The sequence below is a fragment of the Plectropomus leopardus genome, chromosome 23 (assembly GCF_008729295.1).
Source record: "Plectropomus leopardus isolate mb chromosome 23, YSFRI_Pleo_2.0, whole genome shotgun sequence".
NCBI classification, from domain to species: Eukaryota; Metazoa; Chordata; class Actinopteri; order Perciformes; family Serranidae; genus Plectropomus; species Plectropomus leopardus.
In genome coordinates, this window is record NC_056485.1 from 19,858,700 (window position 1) to 19,872,324 (window position 13,625).

General features: G+C 39.9%; 1 pseudogene; it reads right to left on the reverse strand.

Moving 5' to 3' along the window:
• Nucleotides 1–5,021: 5,021 nt before the first annotated feature.
• LOC121961969 overlaps nt 5,022–13,625 on the reverse strand; it is a 65,404-nt pseudogene continuing 56,800 nt past the window's right edge.

The following is a 13,625-nucleotide window of genomic DNA, read 5'->3' on the forward strand; positions in this document are numbered from 1 at the left end:
AGCACCAAACCACAAGTAAAAATCTGTGGCGTTTTCACATAAATAAATGTCTTCTCTGCTATCACTGATTGACATTACACAGTAGTGACTCCATCTATATCCAGTTCCTGAAAGCTTTTCCATTTGGTGTTCTGCATTTATGCCGCCCGGCAGCTCGTTTCGTTGAAAAATTCTTCTGACGTGCAGGAAATGATGCATGCCAGGTTTCTGGCCACTTCGGGGGAAGCTAAAGAAGAGCTGGGCTGTAGCATTAGCAGTGGTAGCCACCAGTAAATCCTGGAGGGATTGCTACTTAAAAACCCACCGAGAAGAAGTTTACTTTTAAAAACGGTATCACTTTGACCAAGAGAATATCCACCAACATGTGGCTTCCACAAAAATGATGGACTTTAAAGTGAGGACTTGGTGATTTGCAACCCAGCCGCCAGCAAAAATGTTGGCATTGTACTTTTCTGCAAAGATACGTCACAATTTCACGTTATTATGCAGCAGACACGTGAAACTTTACATTTTAACAACACTGTGATAAACATGTGGTCAGGTTTAAGCACAAAAAACACTTAGCTGTGGGTAGGAAATTGTGTTTTGGCTCAAAAACAGTTTTGCAATTACAGTATTGCAGTATTGCAGTATTGTCGCTGTAAAAAACTTTTTGTGCCTAAAAAGCTGAAAGAAACACAGCGATAATTGGGTTTGCGTTAACCCTTAAATTCCAAAAATTGAAATTGCAAATGTGAAATACGCCTAATGGAAACACTTACATTTTGAGTAAACTTCGTTTTATCGCAAAAATAGTTTTATGCTCACACGAGGCGGTATTTCAGGTGATTCAAATCGGATTATTATAAGTTTTGGATCCACAGTTACTCTGTTAAATCGTGGACTTGAATAACACGCCTACGAAACAACCAGTGATACTCTTAATCGATTCTTTTTCAGACTACATAATAGCATTTCTAGATATATATTTAAAAAAAATTAACTCAGAACAGGATAAAGACTGAATATTCAAATATAACTCACGGACGGCTGGTTAAACGGGGAGGAATGTCAAATCATTTTTTAAGCACTGGGGAGGGACTCCTAAATTTGGTTTAGGAGAGGGGCATGCAAATTTAGATGGCTGGATTTTGTTTTTATTTAACTTTTTTTTTTTTTTTTTAAGGAAACATTTTGGTGATTTTTTGGTGCTTTTTTTCTTTAAATACCTTTGGTGATTTTTACACAAATATTTCCTTCAAAAAAGGCACGTTTTCTTTAAAAAATTACACCATTTAACACAACCAGAAACTGTAAAAACCGAAACCATTGGTTTTTTTTATTTCCAACAGTCCTTGAACATATCACGTGTTGTTACACAGGTTTATTAAACAAAATTCCATGATATTTCCAAAACTTTCAGGGCATATTTAGTTTTCCAAAACTTTTCCAGGTCTGGAAACTTTTGAAGGCTTTGCATGATCGTATGGGCCTTGTTAAGTTGTAGTTTTGGGTGTATTACAGTTGAGGTGAAAGTAAAAAAATCAGGGAACTGCAGAGTCAGATAACAGTTTCTTTGTTGGCTCTTCTTTCCAAGAGATAACTGTCATACATCATATCGTCATTTGATCGACATTTAGTATTAAATATTAAACTTTTACCCAAATTCAGCCCCAATTTCAGTCTTCTGACTTGCAAATTGCCAGTGATTCCTACACAGACTGACATAGCAAATACCAAACCATAGACGTCTGTTTCTAGCGTGACATTTAGGGACTGTTAATTCCGAAGTATCCGATGTGCTAAAGTCTGGCCGGCGGACTCATAAAAGCAACACACGCGTGTCATCCAGAAGTGCGTGGACACATTTTGGATGAGATTCTGGGCAGCAAATATGAGCAGCGTTCAGCCTCTGGAGGTGAACAGCAGCTTACATCAGTCTGCGGCTCAAATTAGCAGAACAAGAAAAACAATCATGATTTAGGGAGCTACTTTGACGTCTTGTTTCTGGTCGCAGTGTCATTATAGAGCCATAAATGTGTGTTTCATAAACCCGACAAAATGCCACAATGTCACCTGGCACGGAGCCATTTCAGTGAGTTTGTCTGGTGCAGGAAGGATTTATGGAACGAAAAGCGTCCTCGGAGCGGGACCGTAACCAAACTTGACTGGTTTTTGGCGATGAAGGGTGATGGTTTTGATGAGAATTAATGGTAGAGGAGAGACGCAGTGCGACCGCAGCTTTTGAAGGGGCACACATTTCTATAAAACAAGTCACCAGTGGAAACATAAACTATCCTAAAGCAGCGGTTCCCAACTAGTGGGTCTCGGTCCAAAAGTGGATCATCAGAGGAGAGGGGTGGCTGTTTTTTTTTTCTCCTCCCCAAAAGTAATTTTCCTTGAGCCTCCCTGAGTGACTCGGGAAAACGCATGAAGCGTTTGTCCCAAATGATGTGTTCAAGGACTGTAAGAAATTTGAAATTCCAACATTAATTTCAATTTTTATAGTATCTGGTTGTGATAAATGCTGTCATTTTTTTCAGTGGGCCTGAAAAAAAAACCCCTAAAAATAAACCAAAAATGTCAGAAAATATAAAATTTTTAAAAGAAAACAATAATCACCCAAATATTTTAAAAGGAAAAAAAATCGCCAATTAAATAAAAATCACCAAAAGTTTTAAAGAAAGAAGAATTGCCAAAAAATTTCAAAGAAAAAAAATCATTTAAAGGAAAATAAAAAGTAAAAAAAATCTAAAATTTTTTTTAAAAAAAGATGACATGCCTTCCAAACCAGCATGTTTTTTTTGTTTGTTTGCGTTGGGTTTTTTTTTAATTTGGCATTTTTTTCTCCTGCAGAGGTCCAGGCTAAGCCCCCAATGACCAAAAACCCTAGAAACTGCACAAACTGTACTTTATTCTTGCAAAATGTTCTATTTAAATCACTTCTAAGCCCACGTGTTATTTACAGTTTACAGTTACAATTTTTCTGCTGTGCGGTCCTTGAACTAATGACGAAGGAGGACTCTGGTCACCGTGTTGGGACCAGTTGGGAGAAAAGAGTGAAAAACAAGAAGAGGCTGGTTTGATCCACGACAAATACCACCATCAAGCCCGGACGCCGCAGATGAAACGTGACACACAATGTTCATTTTCCATCTGAGCGACGTTAGATCTCGAATATCTCGAGGGGGGGGGTCGGTGCCTCCGAGGTCTGGGGAGCCATGACGCTACTGACAGCCGATCTTCTTAAACTTTTCCAACTCCGAAACCGAATCTGACTGATCCGCCTTGGAAGCCGCCCCACCGAGCGAGCGCTCCGCGGCAGTAATCTGGCAATCATCAGGCGCACGCCCATGACCCGTTTTTTTGGTCGCGACCCAGAGATTAAGAAGCCAGGATTTACAGCACATGAGAGGGCGAGTTTTTCTTCTTCTGGTGCCATGAGATATTAGTTGGCCCTCTTTTTTCCTAATTTTTCCTGATTCTTTTCCTCCGCTCTGCCTCTCTTAACCCGCGCTCTCATTTATCCCTCGGCCGTTGGTAACTGTCTGCTCGCAGAGAGCTGCGGTATAGAGGATCTATAGCAGCTCTGTTGACTTTGGCCCCGGCCAGACAGAAAGCCGAGCCTTTAATTTGACTGGTTTCAATATCTGACCCTTAATAAAACAAATATCTTTGTTTGGAGAGAAAGAAATCACCACCAATTACAGTCGAGCGGGCACTACTGGATGTGTGTGTTTGTGTGCGCAGCCTGCACCGGGTCAGGCTTAGTCTTCAAATTGACCTGGCTTCGATAAATAAAAAGGAAGAATGTAACAAGGAGCGCGGTCTCCCGTTCGAACCTGGGATCACGTTTCTGCTGTAACCGCACGGCTCGGCGTGTTGCTCTGCAAAGTAGAGTATTTTCCTGAGCTACGACCCAAAAAAAAAAAAAGGTTCTTGTTTCATCCCGGAGCGAAAGCACAGTTTTCTGCGTTTTTATCTCATTCCTTCCAGATCGAGCGTCGGGTCTGTGCAGACAGAGTTATCCATCAGTGTCTCACTTTAAATAAACTTCATCAATAAAGAGCGCTCACTCTAAAATTAGATCTCTGCTACTGTCTGCTGCATCGCTTAGAAAGCACACTTTAAGTTAACCGAGCATTAGAAATCATTTTTAAGGAATCATGCAATATTATGGCCTTTTCATGACACGTGCAGTTTTAGATTTTTGGATGTATTTTTACAGAGATCAAAAATCCAGAAACTACGGAGCCGCTAAAGGGACACGGGGAGAAACAACCTTAGATGGCGGGAAAAAAAGAAATTCAATAATGATAGATAAGTAGATGTTCACAAAGTTAAATGCTGAGAAAAAAAATATCAAAGATGAAAATAAATCAGATGTTGAAAAAACTTACAAAAAATACATGGTGAAAAAAATAGTTAAAAAATTCAACATAATAAGAAAATTGGTAATTTGTAATATTTCTTATACAGATTGTCTCTAGGATTTATGTTGCCAATGTGAACAGCTCTGTAAAACTTAAATCTGTCACTAACATCGTCAGTGAAAATGAGGTTAACGAACTAAAAAATGGGAAATGAGAAAGAAAGTTTCACTAATTTTAAGGACAAATAAAGCAATAAAAATACATCAAGAGAAAGTGTGTCTAACATAGGGGTCGACAGATCAAAGTCGATTATCAGAGCCGATATTTGGCATTTGGCAGATTATCAGTATCTTTATTTTAATTATCACTGATAAAATTAATTCACTAAAAAGTGCAAAGATGCATGGGAGGGACTTTTACTTTGAAAAACCTCAAGGCGATATTTCTATTTATTAGTTTTTCATTTAAATTTTTACTTGATTAAACATTTGCTAAAGGCATTTACAGTTTTGTGTTATATTCCAAATTCTCGATTTTGATAGAGATTTTCATTTTTATTATAAATGCATGTTGATTCCAAATATCAGTTATTGGTTGCATTAAATACTAATAATTGGTATCGGCCCTGAGAAACCGATATCGGTCGACCCCGAGTTTAACATGCTGGTGTCTGAACATGAATGAATGAAATGAGTTAGAGGATGAGTTTGTTACCTACATGGAGGCTGGAGCTAGAGGCGGAAAGGTTAATGATAGCTGAATCGGCTCCATCTGCAAGCTACGAGACACATGCACACACAGAAAGACACACACTCTCAGGTTAGCTGGTTAGACACAACACTAGTGTAGTATGTTAAATATCAAGACAAATAATTAGATTTATCTCATATAATCTGTCAAAAAACAGTTTGTAATGTTAGAAATACACATTAAACACACAGTATTCTTCAACACTAACATCACAGACAAATTAGTGACTCAGACACAGAAACATCGTCGCCAACATCATTTCAGACAGCGACAATTAATCAAAACTCTTGTTCTGTAAAGGAAAAACTGTCTTCACTCAAATCAGACTTTTTCTTTTTTCCCCGGGAGGTCCCGCTCTGCGACGCGCGGACAGCGGCGTCGGTTAACGCTGATGGGGCTCGACACGGGCCCAGATTAGAAAGACAAAGTGTTTATATGAGGTCACGGAGGAGCTGAGCACATGGAGAAGAAGAAGGGCGCGGCAGGGACGCTGCAAAACACCAGCGCGGATGTGAACAACGCCGACATGTGTGGGCAAAAACTGTCCAAGAAACAAAGTCAGAGTAAATACTTTTTTGGGGGACTTTTTGCTGCAAATGCTCATCTTGATATTGCAAGCTGGACTGTTGGAAAGTTCAGGTTTTCTTTTTACTTCGTGCTTCCACTCAGTTGTATGAAGTGAGCTACTTTTCAAGCACTTTTCTAGCTTGTAGGAAGGTAAAAAGAGTGAAGAAGGGCCGTCTACACAAAAAACAATGACTATGAATAAAACAATAAGTACCTCGTTTTAAAGGGATAGTTTCGAGTTCAGTTTTATAGTCCACAAATCACTTCTGGAGTTTCAAGGGGAAGAGGCCTCGCACTCATCTTTCAAACAATTGAAGCAAATAGGGATTCAAACATTAAAAAAATACAATAATAAAACTACAATATGTCTCTATACTGCTCGTCTGAAGTAATTCAAGTGTCCTGAAGCCCCAACGTACCAAGTTGTTTTGAAAAACCTTGCTGACGCCATGTTTTTAGCCTTGAATCCTGGTCACCGTTAATTTGGCCCCTGATAGGGTGCTGGGTGGCCCCCCAACCATTTTCTGATCCACAATAATTATGTGATTAATTTTAACATACATAAGGTGCCAGAGTGCATAAAACAGCATCAAAATAGAGCTTGTTTATTAAAAAAAGTAGCCCCGCATCCTCCGACAGATGTCCTAAAATCCTAGACATGTCCTAAAATGCAAGAGAAGTCCTAAAATCCTAGAAATGTTCTGAAATTTAAGAAATTGTCCTCAAATCTTAGAAATGTCCTAAAATCCAAAAAATACGTCTTAATACAAAAACGACTTAAAATCCTACAAATGTACTAAATTCCTAGAAAAGTCCTATAATCCTGGGAATGTTTTAAAATCCAAGAAATGTCCTAAAATCCCAGAAAAGACCTAAAATCTTAGAATCATACCAAAATGTTTTGAGAGATGAATGCACCTTTTCTCGGTGAAACTCCGGCAGTGTTTTGTGGACTATAAAACTTCAGCCGCATGAGGTCGAGTAGATTTTTGGGGTTATCAGTCTGTCTCTACATTATTGTGAATCGTACCTCTGATTGGAAACAAACTTCTACCTGTCCGTCCAGTTTGAGGACACCAGACCATTTTTGGTCTATTTTATACGTACTGTGTGAGGACGTGGCCTGATCAGAACGCAACAACATAAATTGTGAGATTTGGCTTTACATCGCAGAGGATTTACTCGCACAGCGGGAGTTGGTATTAAGCAACGACATTTCTAGGCTCAAATGGCACGGTGTACGCCCAGCCTAATGCAGCAGCCCTGCTATAAATACTGACTTTAGGATGGTTTTACTGCTTAGTTTCTGTTGAAACTGTTCTCGAAAGGTGTTTTACGACTTGTCATTTTGGAGGCTGCAGTTGGATTTTGTTTTGTTGATTTACGCTGTTTCTAATATTTAGAGTCTACCACCACAGATGTTAATGCATTGGAAAAAATACTTAAAACAAAACGTTCTGTATTAAGACAAGTTTGTACGATGCATAACGAGAAACTTTCATTATTTTACATCAAAAGAGGGTGATTAACCCTTTGAAAAGTGGCTCTGCGTCACTTTTCTTCTACTGCTTTCAGACACCTTTCACATGTTTTTAAACCTTTGAACAAATTGGTTCAATTTCTTTAAAATAAGGAGAAAATAATGTTTTTTCTTATTGTTAATCATGATGATTCTTTTTTTCTGATTTTTCTGTAAGTATTGATTGCTAATAGGGCCTCCTGCCCCTTTTTGATCATGAAATGTAACGTCTGTTTCCATGAGTGAAATTCAATGTGGAAAAAAAAAAGACAATGAGCAACTTTGTCAGAAATGCTCCAAAAATTGCAAGAAATCAATACAAAATTATTCTTAAAAAGCAAGGGAAAAATTCAGAGTAAACTAAATTTATGAAATTATGTTATTTCAATTATTAGTTATAATTTTAATTATTTGCAAATTAAAATTATGTTACAGAGTTATTAAGATTTTGAAAGTACCTTTTTCCAGCCAATTTCCTTTAAAAAAAAAAAAAAAAAATTCCTTTTTTTTAAATTTCCAGGTGATTTTATTGTACTTTTCACTCATTTCTTGCTGATTTTGCGGGTAATTTCTTCCGAAGTTGCTCATTACCCTCTTCCAATGTTTTGGACGAACATCAAGCCAAGGGTTAAACAGCGCTGTTTGTAGCTGCGTGTCGAGGCTGTTGACCAAACATTACACTCCTTCAAATTAATTTTTAAACGTCAAAGTGATTAATCGTCGGTTAGAATCTGCAAACGTTTTGGGATTGATGAACGTACCGAGCTCGCCGCAGATGTACCCGTCGCTTGCATCACTGTTATTGTATCCACGCAGAGTTGTTTTGATGTCAAAGCACTTTAATTGGATGGGGGCGTTAATGGCAGGGTGTGTACGCTAATTTCAACACCCCACTACACACACACACACACACACACACGCTGATGAACATTAGTTCAGCTCATAGTGAACATTTCTGGACCTCCCGTGTCACCAAACATTTACCGCCGCCCCCCCCGAAAACATAACAAGACAACTGAGTTTTTGCATCAGTGCAAGAGAATAGAAAAATGTGTGTGTGTGTGTGTGTGTGTGTGTGTGGTTTGGGGAGTGGAGGGGGTCCGTGTCGTAAGTATGAGGTAACAGCAGTATATTGGAGACAGTCCCACGATGCCTTTCTTTATGTTAAGAAAGAGAAACAGCTCTTGACCTCATCAACATGAAATTGTTTTTTGTTTAAAAAAAGCTGCAGTCAGACGTGTGTGTGTGTGTGTTTGTGTGTGTGTGTGTGTGTGCGTGTGTGTGCGTGTGTAGCTGTCGTGGCGCCTGTGGGTTCGGGAATAACAAAGACGGACACACAAATAAATGAAAGGGCAGCGAGGATCTGAGGAGGATGGAGGGATCACAGAGGAGATGAGCGGTTGATAGGAACCACAACAATGAGGAGAGAGAGAAGAAGAAAACGAGGAGGACAACGTGCCCTTTAATGAGCTGCCACATTAAACCCACTGTCAGCTTGATAGACGAGACAGAAAGAAGGAATGAGTAAATGAATTAGAGGGGGTAACGGGAATTAAGAGAGCGGGATAGAGGGAGAGGAAGAGAGAAATGCAAAAGAAGTAGACTGTGAGGACGGACGAGGCAAAAAGGAGTGAAAAGGAGCAAAACAGCAAGCAGAGTGATGGAGGTAAGGATTAAAAATGCAAAAAAACAGGAAAAATAAGGAGAATGAGGGACAGAAGGAAACCTTACTGCAGTGATACTCAACTTATGGCCCCGAAGGGCAAATATGGTCCCCAACAGTGTGCTGTGTGGCCCCAACCATTTTTTAATCCCAATAAAGTTATGTAATAATAATAATATAAGTTATTCAAACTTTGAATTGTTTTTGTACTTTTACTATCCATAACATGTCAGAGTGAGTTAAACAGCATCAAAGTGCCAGTGGAGGATCCCCCACACCACCCAACAGAGGTCCTAACTAAGACCCTAGTGTCCTGAAATCCTAAACATGTCCCAAAATCCTAAGTACTAACATCCTAGAAATGTCCTAAAATCTTAGAAACGTCCAAAAAAACAGGAAACTAGAAACATCCAGAAACATCATAGAATCCAGCAACGTCTTTAAATCTCAGAAACTTACAAAAATCCTAAAAATGTCCTAAAATTCTACAAGAATCCTAAAATCCCAGATACATCCCAAAATCCTCGAAATTTTCTAAAATCTTAGATACATCCCAAAATCCTCGAAATTTTCTAAAATCTTAGAAACATCCCAAAATCCTCGAAATTTTCTAAAATCTTAGAAACATCCCAAAATCCAGGAAACTTTCTAAAATCCTAGAAATGCCCTAAAATCTGCAAAAAGTCCTACAATCCAAGAGAAGTCCTAAAATCTGAAAAAAACATCCTGAATCCTAGAAACGTCCAAAAGTCCTAAAATGTCCTAAATCCCTAGAAAAGTGCTAAAGAGCAACGGGGGCATAAGAAAAGGAGAAAAAAAGATAAAAGTGTGATAGATGTGGGAGTGAAGGGAGGACAGAAAAGATTTAAAGGTGGAGAGAAGAAAGGATGAAGGAGGACGAGAGGAGGTGAAAGAGAAGGAGAAGATGAAGGAGTGGATGAAGAAATGGTGGAGGGAGCGGTCCTGTGGGGATAATGAGACAGAAGACGACTAACAAGGACCAGACTCCCTGCGATTGTTTACACACACACACACACATGCACGCACGCACGCACGCACGCACACACACGCATGCACGCACACACACACACACACACACACACACACACACACACACACACACACACAGAAACCACAGGTCTGTCTTGTGTATCATCGAGGGTCAGATTTTCCCCTTCAGTGATCACCAGGAGGAAGACTTCACTGAGACAAAGGAGACAGGGAGGAGGAGGAGGAGCAGGAGGAGGAGGAGGAGAAGAGAGGGATGAGGAAAAAAGTGATAGAAAAAGAGAAGAGGAGAAGGCAAAAACGACAAGGAAGACGATTGGGAGAAGAAGAGAGGAGGACAGAAGGAGGAGGAGAAGCAGGGTGAGAGGGAGAGAAAGAGGAGGAGTAGGGATGAAATGAGGGGGAGATATGAGCGGAGAAGGAAAAATAAAAAAGAGGGAGGATGGAGGAGGAAAAGAGGAGGAGAGGGACATGGAGGAGGTGAGGAGGAGAGGATGCAAGAAATGAAAGAAGAGAGGAGAGAGGAGGAAGTAAAAATAAGGAGACAAGAGAGGAGAAATAATAAGATGAAGGAGGACAAGGACAGAAGAAGAGGGGAGGTAAAAAGGAGTATAAAAGAGAAGGAGACGGATAACACAAGTAAAAGGAGGAAAAAAGGAGAAGAAGCAAGAGTGGAGAGGAGGATGGGAATGTGAGGAGGAAGAGGAGAGGAAAAGGAGGATGAGGAGAAGAATAAGGAGAGGAGAAGGATAAGAGAAAGAAATAAGGAGACAAAGAAGGAGATAAGAGGAGAGGAGAGGAGAAGAAGAAGAAGAGAAAGAAATATGGAGACAAAGAAGGAAATAAGAGTAGAGGAAAGGACATGGAGAGGAGACAAAAAAGGAGAGGAGACAAAGGAGGAGAGGCTATAAGGATAAAGGACAAGAGACAAGGAAGGAAAGGAGACAAAGGAGATGAGACACAAAAAGGAGAGTCAAAAAAGAAGGAGAGGAGACAAGGAAGGAGACAAAGAATTTAGAAGAGGAGACAAAAGAGGAGAGACAAAGGAGAAGAGATGAAGGGGAGAAAAAGGAAAGGAGTAAAAAAAAATAAAAAAGAAGGGGAGGAGAAAAAGAAGGAGAGGAGACAAGGAGACTGGGGTGTTGGGAGGAATAAGGAGAGCGAGGAGAAAGAGGAGGAGAGAGGAGACAGATGATTAAAAAGGGCAAAGAAAGTGATGAAAAGAGTCTGAATGACAGCAGAGAGGAAAAACTGAGGAAGAGGAGGAGGAGAGGAGGAGGAGAGGAGGAGAAGCTGCAGGAGTCCAGAACAGAAGTCCTGAATCATTTTTGATCCTCGGAGAGAGCCGGCTGACAGGAATCACGAGTTTGGAATTCCTTCCCGAAAAATCACGACTTCTCCTCTCCACAGATCCGACTGTGTCCGAATGTTCCTGCGATATTCCTGAAAGAAGCCAATCCGGCGGTTTTCCGTGTTGTAGCTCATTAACTTCAAATCCTGTTTCACTTCAACAGAAACGCCGGAACATTTTCCAACATCCACCAGACCGTCTGCACTCGCTTCCCACAGAGCGACGTCCGTTTAAACCGACACAGGAGAGCGGACAGGAGAGAGGACAGGAGAGAGGACAGGACAGAGGACAGGACAGAGGCATCTGTCCACGGGAAAAAACACTCATTTACGCTTTTTATCTCGTTTGTTTAACGTGTACAAAAACACGGAGAAACTAGAGTTGCCGCCATGTGGTTGTGCGCCTTAACGCACCAGTGAAGCTGCGCTTATAGTTTAAATGTCTGTTCGTGCTTTCATGACTAACGGAAGTTAACTTTTCCGAAAACATTTGGCCTCATAAAAAGACACCATGACCGTATTCTGGGTTATTAAATAACAAATTTACAATCAGAAAATAAATGAATAGCCTACAGATGAAAATAATAGAGTGAAGAAATGAGTCCGAAAACATGGAGGTCCGTTGACATTTTTGGCACTAACGGTTCCCTCGTCTCAAAGTCTCTGGGTTTTCGGTAAAATCCCTTAAATAAAGTCTGTGGTTATCACAGGCTAAAGATATTTTGACGTTTTTGTTCAAATATGTCTGTAAAAAGACCATTTTTTGAACTTTTAAGGTTTTACATGTCTTAAAAAAGGCTCAAAATACAAGGTCACAGTCACCATGACCTTTGATCTATGACCAACAAAATCTAATTAGTTCATCCTTGAGTCCATGTGGATGTTTGTGCTAAACTGTAAGAAATTTCCTCAAGCCGTTCTTGAGATATCGAATTCATGAAAATGGATGTACGTAGGGAAATACAATCCATGAACATAATGCTAAAAAAAAGGCGTAAAAACAACAATTCCTGATGTTTCGGAGTAATTCTGTTATTTTTCCTAAACTAAATTCATCTCGCACGCCTCAGACGGTGAACAGAAAATCCAAAAAAAGGTGATTATTCTCAAAGCCTTTAAGTAAACACGGTCCACATTTTAAAAAAAGCAAAACATCTGTTGCATGTCTCGCGCTCCTCCTGTTTACATGTAAAAATATTCAAACAAGCTTCAGGTCGCCAAATCAGGCCGGATGTGAACTCATAGTGATTCCTTCGCGATGACATTCGTTTTCTAAAATAAGGAGAAACCGCTGGTTTCTGGTACTTTCTGTCGTTATCGCGCTCCCTGAACTCTTTACTATATTTAGTGAACGCAGCAACAAAAACAACTAAATAAACACAATAATTAGTCGTTATGTTTATGTTCTTTTTTATGGACTTTAGGGACCGAAGTTTGATGACGGAGCATTCCTGAATCTATCCGGCTCCCTTCAGTCCTTATTGGTACAAATGTGATTACACAAGGATGGCTGTGGTCTGTGTGTGTGTGTGTGTGTGTGTGTGTGTGTGTGTGTATGTTATTTATGTGTGCCCCCTAAACAGAGAGTATGAAGGCCTCATGCAGTCTGCCAAACCAATGAGACCAAATTATGTTGTCTCTCGATTCTATGCAACCCTCCATTCAATAATATACACAAAGACACCGTTTAATAGACCGCAGCAGTGTGTGTGTGTGTGTGTGTGTGTGTGTGTGTGTGTGTGTTTGTGTGTGTGAGAGGGGATTAGAGGTTGTTTCATGTGTTTACAGACTTTGCATTTTCCTCGTTGACAGTAATTGACTTCATGCTTTGTGCACCTCAGAGTTGGATGTCGGATGTCAGTTGACAATCTTAAGCTATATGCACTAAGAGTTCAAATTAAGTGGAAATACATTTATTTCTTGTACGTTGTACGTTTCTGCAAACCGCAAATGTGTTGCATTTGTATGTTTGTAAAATTTTAGATTTGTTAACACTTCTGATCAGGTGTGTATGAGCTCTTCAGGAGGAGGAGGTGCAGTGAGACGCCTGCCGAGCTGCACACCACTTTTCAAAAGCAACAAACAACAAAACGAGTTGTTTTTTGCTGAGTCACTGCTGTGTTTACAGCTGCTTTTTAGGAACCAAACGTGCAACTTTTTTTATCAACTCATCACAGTATTTCCAGCAGGAACAGTGCCATGAAAAGTGGATTTGTTTTGGGGTTTTTTTCCAGCCGGGACAGTGCCACAAAAACTGGTATTTTTGTCACTTAGACATCCCTGAATAGATTCATGAAAAGTGGACTGTTTATCAAGACATCACTGCATTTCATGCTGTTTTAGTGCTAAGAAAAGCAGTTGTTTTTGTCATTGCTGCATTACCTGTCGGGATATTGATATCAAACGTAGTTTTTTT